A 23,975-nucleotide genomic window follows, 5' to 3' on the forward strand; every position below is an offset into this window, starting at 1 on the left:
GGGATGAAAACGAATTTATTATAAACAGAAATGTCCAGAACAGATGTTAGAAGACAGCTGTGATACCAATATGACAGGCTAAATGGCCTACTTCTGCACACGTATTTCTTTACTGACTGCAATAACAAAATGTACTTCTGGGTGAGGGATTTCAATGTCTACCACCAAGGCTGGTTTGGCAGCACCACTACTGATTAAGTTAGTCAGATCCTGAAGGACATAGGTGATAAACCGGATATGGAATTTTTAGGTGGTTCATCTCAGCTTCAGGACATCTCTGCTGGAGTTCCTCAGGGTAGTGTCCGAGCCCCAACCATCTTCAGCAGTTTCATCAGTGACCTTCCCTCCATCATAAGGTCCCATAAGAAGTGGGGATGCTTGCTGACAACTGCACAATGCTCAGCATAATTCGTGACTCCTCAGATACTGAAGCAGCCCATGTTCAAATGCTTGAAGTGAAAAGTGGCAAGTAACGTTTGTGCCATACAAATGCCAGGCAATGGCCATCTCCAGAAAAGGAGAACCTACCCATTTACCACTAACATTCAAAGCTGTGCCTTCACTGAATCCTGCATTATCAACAACTTTAGGCAACAACTAATCTGAAATAGCCATATTAATAACTTGATTAAAGGTGAAATACTGCACATGCTGAAAATCTGAGACAAACACAGGAAATGCTGGAAAAACTCAGCAGGTCTGGCAGCATCTGTGGAGAGAGGAACACTCTCTCCAGTAGTGCACTTTTTCTTCTGCTGGGGTGGGCACATTGAAAGAGTCAACTGTGGGGATTGGAGACAACGTGCTGAGATGCTGGAGGATATTATTATGAAAGGGAGGTCACAACTCACCACGTAAGGGTGGGAGGTGCTATAGCTTGGGAAGACACTGAATACTGTGGGAGAAGGATCATTGGCAATTACCGCTACCCTGGTTACTATTTTTGGCATGCCCAGGAGGTTATCTAGAGTGAAGGGTTAGGCCTGTGACTCACCCGAAGGAGGATTACTTTGATGTTTCTATCCTCCAAATACACAATGGAATGAGAAACGGCTGTCAGCACAACCAGAGGGGATGGAGTCAGTGGGTTTTTGTTTCTCTGTGGGAGAGGATCTACTTGAGATTGACATGAGGCCCCTCAAGGGGCAACAGCATTAATCAAAATTGCACTGTCCAGAAACAGCACAGGTCAAAGACATCTGTCATCACCCAAATTCTGAGTGTGAAATGCAACAGTGGCATATTATGTTGAATATAAACCCTAGCCACAGCACCTTGATAAAATCAATGATCATAACAAATTAATAACAGCCATCTTTGTAAAACAGAAGTAATCATAGGTGACCTTTAAAGTCTTACCTTAACCTTAACGTTCCCCTAACCCTAATCCTTCAGACCTCAAATCGTAAGGATAAGTCAAAGTCTCGGCTGTACGTGGGCCTAGAGCTGCTTTCCTTGCACATTGAACTGTATCAAACAAAATGCTCTATATATCCAGTGTTGCCTTGCACTGGCAATGTGGTGGATGGGGATGGAGGGACAACATCTAAGAAAACGTGCTGCACTTAAAATCTCCTACTGGAAATGTGCAACAGGGCTTGCGCTATCTTCATCGGAATTTGGGCCCTATGTCCACAATCCATGTGAAATATTCTGTAGCCCTCCTTGTCAGGATCCCCCACATTCACCTAAATCAAGCACTATTTTAATTTATTATTTGTGGGTGATGTGAATGTTGACTGTTCAGATTACAAAGGGGCTGTTTTATTTGTGATGTTTCCCATCCAGGTTCCTTGGAAGCATGACCAATGGATCCTGCCACAGCAGGGTGCATTCTATACTCTGGTGGCTGCACAATGGAGGTGCAGAGAAATTCAGAAGGAACAACTGGGTCAAAATCTCAGGACCAGCAGTGAACTCCAGCGACTGCTGAACAGCCTACACATGAAGAAGTTGTAGCAGAACATCCCCTTAGGGTGCTGAGGATGTACAAGAAGCTCTGAGTCCATCGTCCTAAATGTCACTTCCTCCTGATAAGCGAAGGTTAGTGCTATTACTGAATGTGTAACCAGGCTGTATCATTGACTGGAGCAGGCCAGGACATCATGAGCTTGAGTCAGTCTGTTGGGGAGAAGTCCAAACAGACAGTTGCATAAACCTAGAATATTGTGCTGTGCACATTTGGAGCAGGCAATCAAGGTTGAGATTGACACTGCAGAGCTGGGAGAGTAGCTGCAGTCTCTGAGTAAGAGATGGGGAAATTGAGTAGGAGCGACAGCACCTTCGGCCACTAGTGCAAGAAGGTGACAGAGTAAAAGGGCTGTGTGTGAGCTATTGCCTGGGCTCCATCCATTCCTGTCTGCTTTCCTTCTTTGTTTTACTTTTGTTTCTGCTCTTTTCTTACACTTTACTTTCCTTTTCTTTTGATCTTTTTCTCTTCTTTTCTGTGGCAGATTGATCAGCAGCAGCTCCACAGCAAGAGCGAGCTGCTTGCAGAGTGACGGACATCCCTGCAATAGGAGGAGGCAACAGTGGTAGCAAGGATGTTCTGCCAGCAATATGAAGCCGGCAGCAGTGAATGCATTCTCGCACCATTTGGGGCTGGTGGCTACAGCAGCAGCAGCGGGGTTGTTCTCCTAGTGTTGGGGGCCGGTCGCATGGCAGCAAAGCTCCTCCAGCGATCGGGGATGGCGGTGCCAACAGCAGTGGGCTTTTCAAGGTGGTGGAGCCAGCAAAGCAACATCTGCAGCCAAAGCAGGATTCGTGGCCCAATAGTGGCCTGGCCTGGAGGCGGAACCAGGGACTCTTGTTTGCGGGGCAAGTATAGGTTCAAAAAAGCAGGCCCAGCGAAGAGGAGATGGCACCTAAAGTGGGGCAACTTCTACACTGGTACGTCTAGCATAGCTGGCAACAAGGCAGTGCACGTCTCCAATGAAACTGGGTGCTGGGATGTACTGGGTCCAAAAGATTGATATTTTGAATATTTTCCTTCTCTATTTTTCTAATTTATTCCTATGACCCATAGTGCTGCACTGTTTATTTCTTTACTTTTCTCATTTTTTTGTTTCCTAAGAATTTGATCTTAAGTATCAGTACCTAGGTGCCTTCGTACTTAAGATGCCACTGTAATGCAGCAACTGAAATTTTTTACATGTATTCATCTGAGTACATGTGACAGTAAAGCAAATTCATTCAATTTGGCACGAGAGTGTACAGCAGGGGAAGGCACAACAAGTCAGGCACAACTTCATTGACATCTAGTTCCAGTTAGATGCAAGCTGGGAACAGTGATCACTCACTGGCTGTAAAATTATTGCTGTTCCAAAGGCAATCAGCTCCTGTTTAATCACAAACGCAAAGGCAGCTTTTGTTTTGTTCGTTCTTTGAGTTTCCTATTGTCTAGGTGAACTTTAGCAAATCTTTTGACGTTTTTACAATATCTGAAGCTTCCATATTGAATAATGAGACCTTAGGTTATGATGGGCATTAAGAAAAGAGTGGGGCTGTACAATGGAGGCTCCATTGTTTCATTCTTGTAGCTGCAGCATCAATGACAGTCAGTCAGGTAGGTGATAATTTGAAGTGCCAATATATTTACAAAGAAGATCATCTATTCACCATGAAGTCTCACCCATGGCATCGTTGTGCCCCCAAAGCATTGCTCTCCTGCTATGTTTACTGCAAATTACTGTAATTACTGGCTTGCAATGTTTGACCAGGGGCACAGAGAGGTTTTACATACAATGCCATGGTGGGAAACAAAAAATACAATGATTGACAGGATGTTCAACTGCACAAACACCACCTAAGATGGCATGTACACCAGCAATTCGGTACTTGTGGGATAACTGGGGGACAACATTTTCTTCCAGGCAGAGTTACCAATAGTGTCAGGCCAGCATTTTGTCACAATCGCACTTTCAGGAAGGGAGAATTTGGCAAGTTTGGGACCATAGCACCAGAAAACTCACTCAGCCTCACAGAGAGCAACCCTCCATGGACACTGATGAAATTGAAACTTCGCTAAAACAAAAGATTCCAACCATTTGAAGATTAATTTGGACAACTGTCAATTCCAACACATCCATTTGTTTGGATCAATGATTCATGCCCATTTTATCTGAATTATAGAAAGGCTAATTTTATATGCATCCTAAATAACATCAGAATTGGGGCAATGCGGAATGCAAACTATCTTATCATCTTAAAAGTGAGATTGAGAGGTTTTAACTCCTAACATTTCCCAACATCTATTCCTTCCTGCAGCCAGCAGGGAATGGCATCAATAGTGAGGAGAAGGAGACAAAGCTCAAGACTGCCATGAAAGCCATGGAAATGGTCATCGATGAGATAAACAACATGTCCGAACAAATTAGACAAATGGAAATTATGAGATAGGGATATGTTCAGACCTAGGGAGGTTCAAGGTATCCTCGTAGGCCAAAAAGGATCATTTCTGCTCCTCTTGAAATTAGCTTTAAATATTTATCAAGACCACCAGGTGTACCTACTGTATGCATCTGTAGGTTTGTACGGTGTGTATAGTCCCCTTAAAATTGTAATGATTCAAATTACAGCAGGCTTGCAGCTATAGTTTTAGTTTAAACAAGTATTAGCTTAACATTAGTTATTGGAGAAAACTTCCACAGGATAAAATTATTAGAACAAAGAACAGTAAAGCACAGAAACAGACCCTTTGGCCCATGAAGACTGAAGTTGTGCATGATGCCTTTTTAAACCAAAAGCCTGTGGCCCCCAGTGGTCTGTATCCCTCTATTCCTGCCTGTTCATGGATCTATCAAGATGCCACTTAAACATTGCGATTGTATCCACCACTACAACGTCCTCTGCAGTGCATTCCAGTACTTACCGCGCTCTGTAGAAAATAACTTTCATTGCACATCTCCTTTAAACATTGCCTCTTGTACTTTAAACCTTAGGTTCCTTAATAACTGATACTTCTACCCTACAAAAAAGACTCAGACTATCCATTTTATCCTTATAATTTTCCTCTCCTCTCGTAATTTTGTAAACTTGCAATCGGTCGCCCGAACATTTAATTGAAAACAAACCAAGTTTGTTCAGTCTTTTCTCACAGCTAACATCCTCTAAACCAGGCAAAATCCTTGTATACCATTCCTGTACCCTCTCCAAAGCCTCCACATTCTTCTCGGAGTGTGGCACCCAAAACTGTACATAATATTCTAAATGTGGCCAAACTAAAGTTCTCAACAGCTGAAACCTGACTTGCCAGTATGTATACCCTTTGCTATAACTGATGAAGGCAAGCATGCCATGTCTTTTTGATTACCTTATCCATTTGTGTTGATACTTTCAGTGAGCTGTGCACTTTTATGCCTAGATCCCTCTGTATGTTGATGCGACTAAGGGCTCTGCCATTTACTCTATATTCCCTCCTGCATTCGATCTTCCAAAATGTATTAATTCACATTTGTCTATATTGATTTCCATCTGCCATTTCTCTGCCCAAGTCTCCACCTACCTATATCCTGCTGTACCTTCTGGCAATCTTCTCACTACCTGCAACTACCTCAAACGTTGTATTATTTGTAAACTTAGTCAACAGACTATCTACATTCTCTTCCACATCATTTATCTATTTTAAAAACAACAGGGGACTTAGTACTGACCCCTGGGACACCACTGGTCACAGATCTTCAGTTTGAAAAATACCCTTCCACCATTACTCTCTGTCTTCTGCGACTGAGCCAGTTCTGCATCCATCTTACCAACTCACATCAGATTCGATACGAATTCACCTTGTGTATCATCCTACTATGAGGGACCTTGTCAAAGGCCTTCTGAAAGTCCATATAAACAAAATCCACTGCCCTGCTCTCAATCATGTTTGTCACTTCTTCAAAAAACTCAATCAAGTTTGTGAGACCTAACCTTCCATGCACAAAGCCATGCTGTTTATCACTAATAAGTCCATATTTTCTCAAATGCAAGTAAAGCCTATCCCCAAGACTTTTCTCAACAATTTCCCTACCACTGATGTAAGGATCACTGATGTATAATTTCCTGGATTTTCCGTTTTTTAAACATAGGAAGAATTTTGGCTATTCTCTAGTCATCCAAGACCTTCCTCCATATTTTGGGATAGATCCCATTCAGTCCTGGAGACTGGCTATCTTAATACTTTTCAAAACATTCAACACTTTTTTTATATCAACATACCCTAGAATATCAACATAACTCTCTCTAGACTCACCATCCGTCATGTCCTTCTCCTTTGTGAATATTGACACAAAGTATTCATTAAGGTCCTCGCCCACCTTCTCTGGCTCCATAAACTACTTCCTTGTCCTTGAGTGGGCCTCCCCTTACCGTAACTATCCTCGTGCTTCTTATATTAATATCAAAATGAAAACAATTAACAATAAGACAATATAATACTTAAAAAGAGAAAGTCCCAGTATGTCGCTGTGGTAAACAGTTGTGGCTCATTGTTCAAGTTTCTTTTCCTGAAGTGAAGAAATTAAGTCAGCTCCAGCAGCTGTGATGCGTTCTGTAGTTGATTTCATATTTTCCTGCACTGATAGGTTCTTCAGAACAGCAAATTTGCGGGGGGGGGGGGGGGGGGGGGGGGGTGCGCAGGGGAAAGCTCCTTGTCCTTCACTAGTTCTGGTTTTAGCACATTCTGTTTGATCTTCTTTCAACTGAACAGTATTTGATTTCTGCATATCTTTCTTCTTTTGGCAAAAATGTCTTTCTGAGGGTGATTCTTGGAATTCTGCACAATGGCTGAGCGAAACTACTTTTCTTTATATAAGTCAAAAGCTCAAAATGGTAACCTGTTAACTTTGAGGAATCCATGAAGCCAAGTGAATGATGTTGAAGTTATTTTCTGTTCTTCATCATGTCTGTCGTTTCTCTCTGAAGCTTAATTTCTCACACTTCTACCAGCTGGTTCTCCTGGTATTTCAAGGGTCGTTATTTGACTCGGCATGCCTTTCTGCAATCCACTGAGACCTTGTAGTTGCATTGTTGGGTCACTTTGGTATCTTTTCCCGAGATTCTTGTTTGGTTATGGTCAGATTAGTTTGATTTTATTAAAATATATAATGTTATAACTCATTTGTTTAAATTTTAATTTCATTGCTTGAATATTTTTCCCATGGAAGCTTAACACAACTTGATATGAAATGTCTCCTTCATCATACACACTTTTGGAGGCTGTAAGGGTGAAATTGGATATAGAGAGCGGAGACAAAACACCTACTATACAATACCCACAATATTTAATTCCACTGCAATCAATAGAATGGAATATGAAATGGAACACATTGCAGGCTCCTCATTCCAGCCTAATTTCACCCTCCATTTATACGCAACTCTCCTTACAACCTATTTTGTTTACTGCTCTTCAAGCCATACCTTCTAGATTCTTTTGAAACAACATTTGATTGAAGGAATTACAAAACTGTTTGTTTTGGTTGAATAGGAAACATTTGAGATTTCTCTTGGTTTGAAAGTTCACCTTGAAAACTGTGTAAAAACTGGGACAAATATATTGTCATTTTGCCTGAAAACATTTGGATTATTCTGCATTCAAGTGTCTACTAGAATATTCACAGTTAACAACAAAGCGGAACAAAACAAACAAAAAGAAATGGATTGACTTGCATAACGAATTCCTATTCTCAGGAGGTAGCCAGCCCCTTCTCAAGCAGTTGTGAAAGCTCTTCAATGTCCTAGTCCCTCAATTTCTGAACTTGACTAAACTCAAAACCAATCAGGCAAGTGCATTGAAAAAAAGCTGCATTAGATAATATTATTCCAAAGACTGTGTTGTGGGAAAATGTGAAGTTGTTCACTTTGACTGAAAGAATAAAAAGACAGAGTATTAATTAAACAGAGGATGACTACAGAATTCCATTGTGCAGAAGTATTTAGATGTTCCAGTGAATGATTCAGAAAAGAGTCTCGACAAGTGAAAGGCAGTTTGATTGAAGTGTATAAGATCCTGAATGGTCTTAGCAGGGAGGATGTGGAAAATAACATTCATGCCACACAAATGCCATAACCAAATGCCATAACCAAACACAAAATTTGAGGGAAAAGATGCCAAAGTGACCTGACAATGCAACTACAAGGTATCAGCGAATGTTTCCTCTTGTGGGTCAGTACAGAACAAGGGGCTCTGTTTAACCTAAGGGGCCAATCTTTCCTGACAGAGATGAGGAGAATCTTTTTTCTTTAAGTGGGTCGTGAGTCTTTGGATCCCTCTGCATCAGAAGACGGTGAAGGTGGGGTCACTGAAAATGTTTAGGGTGATGGTAGAATTCTTGGTAGGCAGGGGAATTAAGAATTATTGGGGGTTGATGGGAATGTGGAATTTTTTTTTAAATTCACCCCTGGGACGTAGTTGTTGCTGGCTGGCCCCACATTTATTTCCAATCTCCCCATTCTCTTTTGACACATTGACATGACAGGAACAATATATATTTCTAAGTCAAGATGGTGAGTGGCTTGGAGGAGAACTTGAAGTTGGTGGTGTTCACCTATATCTGTCACCCTTGTCCTTCTAGATGGAGGTGGTTGTGGATCTAGAAGGTGCTGTCTAAGGACCTTTGACAAATTTATGCAGTGCATCTTATAGATAGTACACTCTGCTGTGACTGAGTGTCAGTGGTGGAGGGACTGGATGTTTGTGATGTCAGTTAAGTCGGCTGCTTTGTCCTGGATGGTGTCAAGGTTTTTGAGTATTGTTGAAGCTGCACTCATCCAGGCAGGTGGGGAGTACACCATTACACTCCTGACTTATGCCTCGGAGATGATGAACATGGTTTGGGGAGTCAGAAGATGAGTACTTTCTGCAGTATTCCTAGCCTCTGATCTGCTCTTGTAGCCACTTTGTTTATGTGGTGAGTCCAGTTGGGTTTCTGGTCAATGATGACCCCCAGGGTGTTGACAGTGGAGGATTCAATGTTAATAGCTTCACTGAATGTCAGGGGCCCATATTTAGGTTGTCTTTTATCGGAGATGGTCTTTGGCTGGCATTTGTGTGGCATGAATATTACTTGCCACTTTTCAGACCAAGCCTGGATTTCACCCAGATCTTGTTGTATTTGAACAAGGACTGCTTCAGCTTCTGAGCAGTCATGAATGGTACTGAACATTGTGCAATCATCAGCGAACATCCCCACTTGTGACCCGATGATGGAGGGAAGGTCATTGATGGAGCAGCTCATAATGGTTGTGCATCGGACACTACCCTGAGGTACTCCTGCACAGATGTACTTAAGCTGAGATGGCTGACCTCCAACAACCATGACCATCTTCCTATGTTCCAGGTATGACTCCAATCAGTAGAGAAGTTCCCTCAATTCCAAGTGACTCCAGTTTTGCTAAGACTCCTTGATGCTATACTTAGTCAAATTTAGCCTTGATTTCAAGGGCTGTCACTCTCATCTGACCTCTGGAATTCAGCTCTTTTGTCCTGAGAGTCATAGAATCAGTGAGCACCGAAAGAGGCTTTTTGGCACAATGTGTCGATACTGATCAGGTTTCCTAATCTGAGCTAGTCCCATTTGCGTGCACTTGGCCTATATCCCTGCAAACCTTTCTTATCCATATAACTGTCCAAATGTCTTATCAATGTTGTATTTGTATCTGCCATGGACCAAGGCTGTAATGATGTCAGGAGCTGAGTGGTCTTGGTGGAACCCAAACTGTGTGCCACTGAGCAGGTTATTGCTGAGCAGGTGCAGCTTGATTACACTGTTGATGACACCTTCCATCACTTTACTGATGAACGAGAGTCGACTGATGGGGCAATATTTGGTTGGGTTGGATTTGTCTTGCTTTCTGTGTACAGGACATACCTTGGCAATTTTCCACATTGCCGGGCAGATGTATCTATACTGGAAGAGCCTGGCTAGCAGAACGGGAAGTGTTAGAGCACAAATCTTCAATGCTATTGCCAGAATGTTGTCAGGGCCCATCGCTTTTGCAGAATCCCAGTGCTTCCAAGTGTTCCTTGATATCACATGGGGTGATACAAATTGACTGAAGACAGGCATCTCTGATGCTGGGGACCATCTTGAGGAGGTTGAGATGGATCATCCATTCAGAACTTCTGGCTGAAGATTGCTGCAATTGCTTCAGCCTTATCTTTTGGACTGATGTGCTGGGCTCTTCCGTCATTGAGGATGGGGATATTTGTGCAACCACCTCCTTTAGTGAGTTTAAGTGCCCACCACAATTCACAACTGGCTATGGCTGGATGCAGAGCTTAGATCTGATCCATTGGTTGTGGGATCACCTAGCAGGCATACGCCATCACTTGCTGCTTATGCTATTTGGCACACAATTAGTCTTGTTTTGTGGCTTCATCAGGTTGACAGCTCAGTTTTAAGTATTCATGGATTAGATTAAACTAGATTCCCTACAGTGTGGGAACAGGCCCTTCGGCCCAACAAGTCCACACTGCCCCTTGAAGCATCCCACCCAGACCCATTCCCCTAAAACCCATACACCCCTGAACACTACGGGCAATTTAGCATGGCCGATCCACCTAGCCTGCACATTTTTGGATGGTGGGAGGAAACCAGAGCACCCAGAGGAAACCCACACAGGCAAGGGAGAATGTGCAAACTCCGCACAGACAGTCTCCCAAGGCTGGAATTGAACCTGGGTTGCTGGTGCTATGAGGCTGCAGTGCTAACCACTGAGCCACGGTGCCACCCATGGCATGCCCTTCACTCACAGTCCTGTGACTGCCCCCCAATCGAATGGGAGGGACCATTGAAACTTGAACATTTACCCCTTCAGAACTATTACATAACAGAGTTTTTGATTAAATGCTAATGCTGTCTATTTGTAACACTTCAGCTTAGTCGTAGGCGATACAGGATAATAGTGGAAGGATGTTTTTCAGAATGGAAGGTTGTGTCCGGTACTGTTCCACAGGTATCAGTGCTGGAACTTCTGCTGTTCATGGTCTACATACATAATCTGGAGGAAAGTGTAGCTAGTCTAAAGTTAGTACACTTGCTGACGACACAAAGACTGGTGGAGTTGCAGATCATGAGGAGGATTGTCAGCGGACACAGCAGGATATAGATCAGTTGGAGGCATGGGCAGAAAATTGGCAGATGGAGTTTAATCCGGAGAAACATGAGGTCATACATTTTGGAAGGTCAAGTGCAGGTGGAAATTATACAGTGAATGGCAGAACCCCATAGGACTATTGATATGCAGAGAGATCTAGGTGTGCAGGTCCACAAATCACTGAAGGTAGCAGCACAGATAGATAAAGTAGTAAAAAAGGCCTAAGGGATGCTTGCCTTCATCGGAAGGGAACAGACAAGATATGCTGCAGCTTTACAGAACTTTGGTTAGGCCACACATGAAATATTGTATGCAGTTCTCGTCACCAAACTACCAGAAGGATATGGATGTTTTGGCGAAGGTACAGAAAAGGTTTACCAGGATGTTGCTTGGTATAGAGGATTTTAGTTATGAAGAAAGGTTGGATAGACTAGAGAAAACAAGGTGTAGAGCTGGATGAGCACAGCAGGCCAAGCAGCAGAGGACCAAGAAAGCTGACGTTTCAGGCCTAGACACTTCTTCAGAAAAAAGATAGTTTAGGTTTGTTTTCATTGGAATGCAGGAGGCTGAGGGGCGACCTAATAGAAGTTTATAAGATCATGAGTGGCACAGATGGAGTGGAAAGTATGAAGCATTTTCCTAGGGTGGAGGGATCAATTACTAGGGCGCACAGGTTCAAGGTGTGTGTGTTCGGGGGTGGTAGTTTCATAGAGACGTGCAAGACAAGTTTTTCACACAAAGGGTGGTGAGTGGCTGGAACGTACTGCCAGAGGATGTGGTGCAAGTAGACGCAAGAGCAGCATTCAAGGCATCCGAATGAATACATGAATAGCAAGGGAATAGAGGGATATAGATCCTGTAAGTGGTGACAGTTTTAGTGTGCAAGGGCAAAATTTGTCAGTGCAGGCTTGGAGAGCCAAAGAACGTGTTCCTATGTGTATTGATCTTTGTTTTTTCAGACGTCTTTATAATTATTCAACATTTGTACATGGTACTTGTACCCATTTAACAGCTTTTCTTTCTTTCTACCTTGTACATGGAGACATTCTCAGTCTTTGGAGTTGTAACGTACAGATTTTCTTCTCTCTGTTTACATTTTTCATTATTAAAACCACCTGCTTCCCCTAATTGAGGGTTGGGTTAGATACGGCTTTAAAACTGCAGTGGGCCTGGCAGCTTTGGGAACAGTCCCAGAGCCACACTGCAGTTTCATGGCAGGTAAACAGTCTGCTGCCTTCTGTCCTCTAGCAGAGAAATGATGCAAGGAACAGGACAGCCTTATGAGGGAAGACAATTCCTTGTGTTGAGAAGCCCATAATTCAACTCCAATGTTACCATTGAGCCTCATTAAGAACACAGCAGCATACAACATCAAATAATTCATACAGCATCACACAATAAAAAATACAAACAAAACATTGTTCAGTCAACTGAGGAGAAACTGAACAATAACATAAAACTGCCATGGGCCTGGCAGCTTTTATGTTTGTACAAAGGCAATACTGCTTCATAAATAACATTTAAGAAGCCTCCCATTTATAATTCATTGCCTTACAGTTCCCTGTAGGATTACTTCCAGTAGTAAATTGTAAAAGGAAGGCAAGCTTAAACATGTCTGTAACAGTGTAATTAAATACTTACTATACAATGAACACAATCCCTGACATTCGGTAAAGTGCTTCTAATTAGAAGCCAAAACAGCTATTGGTTACATTAGAAGCCACGATGGTGGAATCATAATGCAGTGAAATTTGAAAAGAAATATAAGACATTCATTGATGTGAACCAAACATTTTGTTTGGTGTTTGAAATAATCTTCAATTCCATTGAAGTTCAGACTGATTCCAAATCCAAATATTCAGATATGTTCCTGGTGTTATTAAAATCCTTTATTGTAAATCTTTAATTCTAGCCAGCAATATGCTAGCAACACGTGAAATCATGATCTAAAGAAATTGTCAAGAAGAATACTACAGTCGGGAAGGAGATTCAATCAGAGGCTAAAAGCACGAACACAGATGAGTGTACAGATGACTCAAATTGAAAGCAGTCTAATAGAAGAGGCATTGGAAATTCACTCTGTCAGCAAAACAGTGTCGTAGGCTTTTACAGAAAGATTTGTCTGTTCCAGTTCTCTCAAACAGTAATCTTACTTATTCTCATTTCTCTACCAGGTGCCTATTATCTTCTAAGTTATATGTTTTTCAAAAGATTCTTCTCTTTTACGCTTCTACCAATGCTTTTCGACAGGGTATTGCTGGTCCTAATAACCATATGCACAAAAAGGAATCTCCTAACCTCATTCATTTTTCCAGTCATCTTGGTGAGTTGGACTGAGTCTAGAAGATCATAAGACACAGGAGCAGAACTAAGTCATTCGGGCCTTCAAAGCCTGCTCCACCATTCAATGAGATCATGGCTGATCTGAAAATTTTCAGCTCCACATTGCTGCCTTTTCCACCATAAACCTTGATTCTCCTACTCATTACAAACGTCAATTTCAGCCATGAGCATACTAAATCATACAGGCTCAACAACCCTCTACAGCCCACTGCCGTTAAAATAAAGCCAGATATTCACTCCTCTCTAGCAATGTGGTTGACTCTGAAATGGCCTAGAATCACTCATTTGGACCATACCACTGTCAAAAAGGAATAAAAAAGTGGGTTGACTTAGACACTGGCACACATTATCCTGTCAATCCTACAAACTTAATGGTACGTTATCCTCTCTGGGCTTGTACCAAAACTGGAAGAGCCCACCACAAAATAATCAAACAACAGCCTGGTATGGTCATAAACAAGGTATCAAACTTTACAGACATTATGCCAGCCAATACTATTATTATCTCAGCGTATTCTTGTACCAACAACAAAACTGACCCAGCAGAGGTGGTGACACAGTCTCATGCAGTCAGAAGGGAATGGGCACCAGGACCCCTCTGCTTTGACTCAAGGTTTCAGTTTGTACAAAGTCAAGGAAACCTCCTGCTGAGTACCACTTATTGGCTAGCCTTCTTGGCAGATGAATAGGTGCTCTTCCATGCTGAACAGTGCTTTAAAGAAGCTCTGAAGATGATAAGGGCATGGATTGTAGGCTGGGTGAGGAATTTCAATGTCCACCACCTAGAGTGGCTCAGCAGCACCAATACTGACCAATCTGTTCGAGCCCTAAAGGATATTTCTGTAAGATTGGGTCTGCAGCTGCTAGTGAGTATAGAATCATACAGTACGGAAACAGAACCTTCAGTCCAAGCCTTCCATGGCAACTAGGGAACCACCAAGAAAAAAACATCCTTCTAGGCCTCATCCTCATGCATCTGCCCACGGCAATATCAGTAAGTGTAAGAGTTCTTGTGTAGGCAAAGTCTTGTGTTTACCACCATGCAAAATGAGATAGAATTCAAACGCATCAAGCAGCTCAGATACCTGTTTCTTAACAAAAAAAAACAAGGCTTGAATATTTGCAACCATCTTCACATCAGAGTGCTGAATGGATGATCCATTTTAACCTCCTTCTGGGGGCCTCAGAATCATAGATGCCAGTTTTCAACCAATATAAGTCACTCCATGTGATATTTAGGAATGGTTGGAACCCATAGATACCGCAAAGACTAAGGGCCATGACAACATCTGAGCAATAGGACTGAAAATTTATGCCAATCAGCTAGCCATGCCCCTAGCCATGCAGTTCAATTGAATAATTGTGTAGGTTCAGAAGAGCTCAGCATTGTAGCAGCTTCTTGAATGGTTCCTGGGCAAGTGGGTACAGCCTTGCATGTGAAAATTACAGGAGAAGCGAGGAGAAGGCACTTAAATCTTCTGTCTCCCTCCTGTGGAGAAAAATAACAAAAAAATCTCCCAGTAGCTGCTCTCATGTCGGGTGGTCAGAGTGCGAGAGATCACTGGTCACACAATAGAAAGATATTGGAACCTCTGCCATCTCTATTCATTACTCCAGGCTGCAGTATGCAGGTATAAGTATACGCATTATGGATCTGGAAAGAACACAGCAGGCCAGGCAACATCAGAGGAGCAGGCAAGTTGACGTTTCAGGTCAGGACCTTACCAAAATGTTAACTTTCCTGCTCCTCTGATCCTGCCTGGCCTGCTGTGTCCTTCCAACTCCCCCTGTGCTATCTCGGATTCCAGCATCTGCAGCTCTTGCTATCTCCGGGTACAAGTGTATGTTGGCACAGCAATGCAGACTCTTTGAGTGAATTATAACACATCAGCCCCAAATATACTTTTATTGCTTTTTAAGAAGTTTGTTCTTATCACCATACTTAAATCTAAATAATTCCAACTCTCACACACTTTACCAATTTGCGCTCAACCAATTGGCACAGACTACTGAAGTGATGGTTTGCCTGCTCTGCCTCTTTTAATGCAGTGCCTAAATTGTACAACACTATGACTGTCAAACATCCCAAGGGTGACCTCTGCTTTAAACTGATAAAAGTGCTGTTCAGTAGATAAATACTTGCAATTACATTGGCTCTTATCATATCTCCCCAGAAGTGCCCTGAAGCATTTTGGACATAATGGCTGATTTTGCATTGTAACATGCACATACTCTGGACAAGATAACAACATCAAATCAATCCACACTCAGCCTATCTTTCAGCTGATTCCAATCTTTATAACAGTCCTACCTATCCCCTCATCCTGGAAAGGCTAAGAAGAACCAATGGCTATAGACATTTCACAAATTTCTGTTAGTTAGGTTTAATGAAATCACTCTCATCACTAGCAGTTTGGGTCCTACTTGGTTAAGGTCTGCAAATTGTGACTCGAGTACCACACAACTAATAAACATTTCCTTTCCTTTCTCCCAATAGGTTTCCCAGCCTTTTCCAGTTGGATAATGTTGATATGACAGAAGTCAGAAAATTTAGGTCAAGAAAAGTAAGAACTATGTTTTTATTGTGGAGATAAAGCTTATTTGTTTGAATCTGCTCTTAAAAGTTATGTTCTAAATAACTCTGTGTAAGTGATACATATAGTTCTTGATTAGTGTAAAGAGTTAGGTCTGACTGTGTAATATACCTGTAAGACACTTGCCCTCTCTTCCAGCTTCTTGGCAAGGTGAAGTCACAGCAAGATGTTGCTGAAATAAAGTTCATCCTCACCTCAGCTGACTCTGTAAACAATCATTAGCAACTCAAGACCAAGAATATTAGAGTAGTTAATACTTGCCGGTCAAGGAACAGGTTTTATATTTGTGACTAATATTGTTTCTAATATAGTTTAAACAATTGATTATTTTGATTGTATCGTTAAAAGTTTATACTTAGCACAAGAATCCAGAGCTGAAAAAGTGTGTACACTTGATTTATTATTTCTACAATTTTTTTACAAGGCAGTCAGGGGTTAATGCAATGGGTGAGGGTAAACAGAAAAGCGATGTGTTCTTATTGAAGAGTGGAGAATGTTTAAAGGGCCGAATGACCAACTTGTGCACCCTATTGTTAGGATCTTACACATTCTACAAGTGACACTTGGCAACTTGCCAAATATTTAGCAAAACTACAATCACTTCAGGCATGAGACAGTGCGGAGCTGGAGGAATACAGCAGGCCAGGTAGCATTAGAGGAACAAGAAAGTTTCGGGTCGGGACACTTCAATCACTTTAGGCATCATTGGTAAGGCTGCATTTGATGCCCGTTCTAATGGTCATCTCATAATCCAAACTAATGATTCAACACAAACGAAGTGAGTGTGCAGTCCAGCACCTCCATAACCCAGACTGAAAAACTAAACACAAAATCCCAACCAGTTTTGTGCTGGGGCTGTGGCCCAAGCGTTAAAAGAATGGGAATAAATGAGGCTTTCTCCAGGTTGTAAGCAATGACTAGTGAGGTACCTAAAGGATCAGTGTTTTAGCCCATGCTATTCACAAAATATATAAGTAATCTGGTGAGGGACCCAAATACAATATTTCCAAGTTTGCTGATAACACAAAACTGGGTGAAACAGTGAGTTGCAAGGAGAATGCAAGGAGGTTTCAAAGTGATTTAGACAAGTTGAGTAAGTGAGCAAACACGTAACAGATGCAGTAAAATGTGGCTAGATGTTAAGTTATACACTGGTGTGACAAACGGAAGAGTGCTAATTATATGACGATATGTTGGAGAATGTGGATTTATAAAGAAAGCTGGGTGTTCTTGTATGCCAGTCGATGAAAGTAGACAGGCAGGTGCAGCAAGCAATTTGTAGGGCAAATTGTACGAAGTAGGGATGTCTTACTGCAGTTATACAGGGCTCTGGTAAGACCACACCTAGAGTGTTGTGTGCAGTTTTAGTCTCCCTACCTAAGACAGGTTATGTACTTGTCGCAGAAGGAATGCAGCAGAGGTTCATAAGGCTGATACTGGGGATGGCAAGACTGTGCAATGAGGAGAGATCAGTTCAACTGGCTCTGTCTCTATTCGCTACAGTTCAGATGAATGAGGGGGAATCTGACTGAAACATATAAAATTTTAACCAGGCTGTACAGATTAGATGGAGGGAGGGTGTTTCCCCTGGTTGGAAAGTCTAGAACCAGAGGGCACAGTTTCAGGATTGACCATTTAGGACCAAGATTGGGAAATATTTCTTCATTCAAAGGTAGTAAACTTGGGAATTTTCTACCACAGAAGGCTGTGGAGGCCAAGTCATTGAATACATTCAGGAAAGAGATATTACATTTTTAGATATTAAATTCAACAAGGAGAATGGGGAGAAAGCAGAAATATGGTATTGATTTGGAGGATAAACCATGACCACATGGAATAGTAGAACTGGCTTGAATGGCTGAATGCCCTACTCCTGTTTCTAGATTCTATGTTTCTATTTAAAGCTGAGAGGACTGCTGTGTGCAATATAACACTGTCATTCACAGCGGGGAGAAAAAAATTGTTTGCAAAAAGCCAATCAGCAAGGAATACGTAATTGAAAAGGTTTTCCAATTTTTTTGAGGAATGTGGTGAGATTTTTTTGACACCCATTGAAGCTAGTAGAACAAGCAGAGAGAAGTTCTGCCAATATTTCATCTGAAGAACAATACTTCTAGCCAGTTTAACACAGCTTTGCATTGTCAAGCCTAGTTCATATCTGGGGCTATAGCTTGTGTTTTTTCATCCCGTAGTTTTAATGGTTAGAAAATCATAGCTTTTGCAGACTTGTTCTATGACATGTACCAGTGCAAGTCAATGACTGATGCATCTGCTTAAGTGTGACACATCTCTGGCCTGTTATTCTTGTCAACAGGAATGCTATCAAATAAGTCACGTAGCACTGTCAAGGCTGCTAGTTTCCAGTCAGGCATTAACAATCCTTACACTACAACTGCTGCCAAAATATTTTAATATTTTAGGTGCTTGTATCATTCATTTTCATTAAAAATTGATGAAATAAGTATTACTATGTTTAGCCAAAGATTCTATTTTGATCTATAGCCTCACAGATATGTTTGTAAAATGTTAATGGGTCTGCGACGCTGTGAGACCCAAACCATTATTACAATATACTGAGGCATTCCTTTGGTTAGGGACTGAGGAGGGACCAGATGAGGGGGGACAGGAGTTTAAGAAAAGGTTTGTGGTTGTAATGTGAGATTCAATGGCAGCTTTGTCTGAGTATAAACTCTCAAATGAGATGAGAGCTCACAATTCATTCCAAATATCTATGATTCTGGCCAGGATTCAAAGCTAGGTCGAAAACAGAATCAACACTAATTTGGAATGACAGCAAAGTGCTCCAACCCCATACTGTGTCTCTCAGATTACTGACTGACCAGGATTTACCATTTCACTAATGATGTAGTTTATCCATAGACCCCTTATTGTTTCTGAGCTGATTTTACTGACATTAAAAAACGGATGTTCTGTCGTAACATTGCAGTTCTATTCGTGGATAGTGGCCCTGCAGTCCCCTTTTCCTAATGAGACTGTCCAAACCAGAACTACTTGACCTGGATTAGCACGAGATATAATTAACCCAGGTCTGCTCTTCGGATTATGCTGGGCTAAGAGGAGGTAATAGGCAAGTACAGAACAAATGGGAAAGTTTAAGTTTAGCTCATACTACTGTGCACTAAGCAGGAAATGATACGAGACAGGCCTATATATATACACACACACACGTCAGTGAATGTGCTTGTAGGGTTGACACATGAAGAATGCCTTCTTGGATGTGTTGCCAGAAGCTACTACCTACAGCTAAATTAGGTGAGAAATTAGAAAGGGGGGAAAATGGCTCAGACAAATAAATTGCATTATCTAAGTTGCTGATACTTACAACTGTCAGTCATTGTAGTCCCAGTTTACAGAGGTTTAATTTTCTTCAGAACTGTCACTGGACTTGAAATGTCAACTCTCCTCTCACTCCACAGATGCTGCTAGACCCACTGAGTTTCTCCAGCAATTTCTGTTGTTGTTTGTTTCTGATCTGCAATATCTGTAGCTCCTTGTTTTATTTGATTTGTGTAGTCACTTTGTTCAGGAGTTCTCATTATAACAGCTGATCAACTGCAAGTACTGCAGGGTGGATCTCACAATCCACCAGGTCAAATGGAGGAAAATTAGCAACTGCCCCATTACTGTTTCTCGTCAGCTTCTCTGCAGCTTTTAAACGAGGCCCTAGTGCCCTCTACCCTGTTCACATTCTCTGATAACATTGACCTCTCACTGCAAGTGTAATTGCAGTGAAAACTCTTACAATCCTCCCACCAGCAGCTAGTGACCGAAGGAAATAGTTCAGAGTCATGCTATTAATACACATTGCAAACAGCACTTTGCAGATCTTGTTTAAGCCAGGAGCAAATCTTTCCTCAAGCACGTACCCAAGGTTAGTGGCTGTAGCAATAATAAAGTTTAAGTTGCAGTAACTGCATCCCTTTGGCAAGGACAAGTTAACATTGATTAGCTCAAACAAACACAAAATGCTGCAGATGCATTGTTAGAAAAACTGGAGAAACTCAGCAGGTCTAGCAGCATCTACGAAGAAAGAAAGAGTTTTGAATTCAAAGACAATTCCTAAGAAGCATCAAATCAGACTCAAAATGTTAACTGTTTCTCTTCTGCTGAGTTTTGCCAGCATTTTCCATTTTTATTAAAAGTTGCTGGCAAAGCACAAGAAAGCTTTATGAGAGGAACAACTGATGTTTATTTAAATTATACTCATACTTCTGCAAGATGATATATTAATATCTCTACAACAATTTCTAATACGGCTAATTTAACTAACTGAAAATTCAATGCTCCCATTTTTATGAAAGATACAAGTCACTATCATGTAACATGGTGCATCCTGGGTTGTGAACAGGTTCTGTTTGCAAGTCAATTTGTACACCAGTCAGAACATGATGCAAGACAATATAAAGAAGCCACCTGTTAGTACAGGATATGCTCACATGTTGTGTCTTTAAAATGACACCACTGTATGGAATTGTGTCTGTATGTATGAACATTCGCAAGTTGGATTTTTGGAAATTGGGGACCCCCTATGTTGTTACAACCAATCCTCAGGTGAGCTTCCCCAATTTGTTACGATTCTATTTGGGATACTGCAAGCTGCTAAGTTCCCAGGCAAGGAAGGATGAACTGGCTCCCTTTGGTCCATAACTCACTGTGATCCCTCTCCTTGCCAGTCACACAGGCCATCTTGCAATGAGTTGGGAGTTATTTTTGTTCCAGATCAATGGATCAATAGCCAAGGCTAGGATGTCATTTACAATATTTAAGGTGACAGTCATAGTGTGCAAGCATTTAGTATAGAATAATCTCATTTAATTTTCTGTTTGTTCCTGCACAGGACTTATGTGAGTCATTAACCAGGCCAGCATCTTTTCCCCACCCTAATATGTTCCTGAACTGAGTGGCTTGTTAGGGCCATTTCAGATGGCATTTGTGAATCACCCACAATGCTGTGGGTCTAGAATCACATGTAGGCCAGAGTAGGTAAGGATGGTGGATTTCCTTCCCTAAAGGACATTACTTTGCTGCACTTGATGTTTTCTGCAGTTGGCCACTCTTTCCAGGCATGAAGACATCATCACAAAGACTCCAATCATTGAGAGTGACTCATCCAATCCCTCCTGCAGTGTGCAGTGTGTGGCTAGAACACTTATCAGTATAGTCATGGAGTCATATAGCATTGAAACGGGCCCTTCGGCCTACCATATCCATGACAACCAACAAACACCACACAATAATAAAATCTGCAGATGCTCACACTTCCTTCAGGTCAAAGATGTGGTCACAGGTATCCACATGGGCCCCAGTTATGCCTGTGTCTTTGTGGAGTATGTGGAACTTTCCTTGGCCCAGTGCCGCACTGGCCCCACCCACAACTCATTCTCTGGTATATCAATGTCATCGTCAGTGCTGCTTCCTTCTCTCATGTGAAATTGGAAACATTTATCTGTTTCCCTTCCAATTTCCACTCCACTCTCACCTGCACCTGTTTCACCTGTGGCTCATCCCTTCCCTTCTTCGACATCTCTGTTTCCATTTCTGGGGATAAGCTGTCTAACAATATCTAATACAAACCCACTGACTTTCAGTTACTATAACTGTACGCTTTCATGTTCTGCTTCCTGTAATGACTCTATTCCATTCTCCCAGTTTCTCTGTCGCATCTGTTCTGTTTATGCCAGCTTCTACAAAGGGGCCTCTGAAATGTCCATCTTCTTCCTCAACCAAGGATTCCCCAGCACTGTGGTTGACAGGGCCCTCAGCTGGATCCAACCCATGTCCTACACTTCTGCCTTCACCCTTTCTTCCCTCTCACAAGAGCGGTAAGGTCCCCCTTGTCCTCACCTAACATCCCACCAGCATCCACATCCAGAGGATCATTAACTGCTATTTCCTCCACCTTCTGCGAGATGCCACTACCAGACACATATTCTCCTCCCCTTCTTTGCCAAACTGCATAGGGACCCTTCCCTGCAGGACACTGTGGACCACTCCTCCTTCACTCCCAACATTTCCCCAAACTTACACAGCATCTTCCCATTCAACCCCAGAAGGTGCAATACCTGTCCTCCTTCATAGTCAAGGCCCCAGACACATGCTCCAGGTGATGCAGCGATTTACCTGTGCTCCACTCAATCTAGCCAAATGTGTTCACTGCTCGCAATGTGGTCTCTTCTACACTGGACAAAGGAAGTGCAGACTGGAAGATTGCTTTGCAGAACACCTATGTTCTGTTTGTAACAAAGCTTCCAGTTGCTTGCCACTTCAACATACCACCTCGTTTCCTGGCCAACATCTCTGCCTCAGCCTTGCTCCAGTGAAGCTCAGTGCAAGCTGGAAGAAAAGCACTTCCTTTCCCACTTGGGGGCCCTGCAGTCCTTAGGACTCAACATTGAGTTGAGTATCTTGACAGCCTCATTCCATCCTTCCATGTTTTTTTACCTGCACCCACACCAACACCCAACCTGGTCCTGTTATGACATGGGTTGCCTTAGGCCCATTATCACATTGAATGGGTGATTTCAGCACAGCTAACCCATTTTATCACTCTTTGCTCTTCACTATCAGTTACTCAATTTTTCTTCTGTCTTGGCCTATTATCATAATCTGCTTGTTTACCTCATTCTTTCTTAAATCTCTTTCTGGGCTCCATTTCCACCTATTCACTCACCTCAACCCTTCTCCCTCCCACCCCCACATCAGTTTCAGCTCCCAGCTACTAATATTTCTGTAGAAGGGTCACCAGACCCGAAACATTAATTCTGCTTTCTTTCTACAGGTGCTGTTAAACCTGCTAAGTTTCTATAGCAAAGAGATAATGTGAACTGCAGAAGCTGGAGAATCCAAGATAATAAAGCGTGAAGCTGGATGAACATAGCAGGCCAAGCAGCATCTCAGGAGCACAAAAGCTGACGTTTCGGGCCTAGACCCTTCATCAGAATCTAGGCCTGAAATGTCAGCTTTTGTGCTCCTGAGATGCTGCTTGGCCTGCTGTGTTCATCCAGCTTCACACTTTGTTATCTAAGTTTCTCTAGCAATTTCCGTTTTGTTTCAAATGCCAAACTACACTAATCCCATTTACCTAGGTTCATGGAAGCTCAGCAGTTAACATTGCTGCCTCACAACACCAGAGACCCAGGTTCAACTCCACCCTCGGGAAGGTGTCATCAACTGTGTAATCAAGCTGCACCTGCTCAGTGGCACACAGTTTGGGTTCCACCAAGGCCACTCAGCTCCTGACATCATTACAGCCTTGGTCCATGGCAGATACAAATACAACATTGAAAAGACATTTGGACAGTTATATGGATAAGAAAGGTTTGCAGGGATATAGGCCAAGTGCACGCAATTGGGACTAGCTCAGATTAGGAAACCTGATCAGCATCGACACATTGTGCCAAAAAGCCTCTTTCGGTGCTCACTGATTCTATGACTCTCAGGACAAAAGAGCTGAATTCCAGAGGTCAGATGAGAGTGACAGCCCTTGAAATCAAGGCTAAATTTGACTAAGTACAGCATCAAGGAGTCTTAGCAAAACTGGAGTCACTTGGAATTGAGGGAACTTCTCTACTGATTGGAGTCATACCTGGAACATTCTTCCTGTATCAGCATAGGTTTTCTCCCACAGTCTAAAGATGTGTAGGAACAAAAACAAAGTTTCTGGAAAAGCTCAGCAGGTCTGGCAGCATCTGTGAAGGAGAAAACAGAGCTAACATTTCGGGTCTGGAGACCCTTCCTCAGAACTCCTCAGAACTAAAGATGTGTAGGTTGGGTAGATTGGCCATGGGAAATGCAGGGTTACTGGGATAGAATTAGAGGATGGATCTGGGTGAGGATGCTCTTCAGATGGTCAGGGTAGACTTGATGGGCCAAATGGCCTGTTGCTACTGTTATTCTATGATAACTGCACTGGCTCCATATTCTACTATGCCCTAGTAT

At 42.3% G+C, this 23,975-nt stretch overlaps 1 protein-coding gene across 4 annotated transcripts in view; it reads right to left on the reverse strand.

Annotated features, from left to right (window-relative positions):
- si:dkey-26i13.8 (kinesin-like protein KIF19) overlaps positions 1-23,975 on the reverse strand; it is a 291,207-nt gene that overhangs the window by 227,325 nt on the left and 39,907 nt on the right. The window lies entirely within an intron of this gene.

This window comes from Stegostoma tigrinum, chromosome 23 (genome assembly GCF_030684315.1).
Source record: "Stegostoma tigrinum isolate sSteTig4 chromosome 23, sSteTig4.hap1, whole genome shotgun sequence".
NCBI classification, from domain to species: domain Eukaryota; kingdom Metazoa; phylum Chordata; class Chondrichthyes; order Orectolobiformes; family Stegostomatidae; genus Stegostoma; species Stegostoma tigrinum.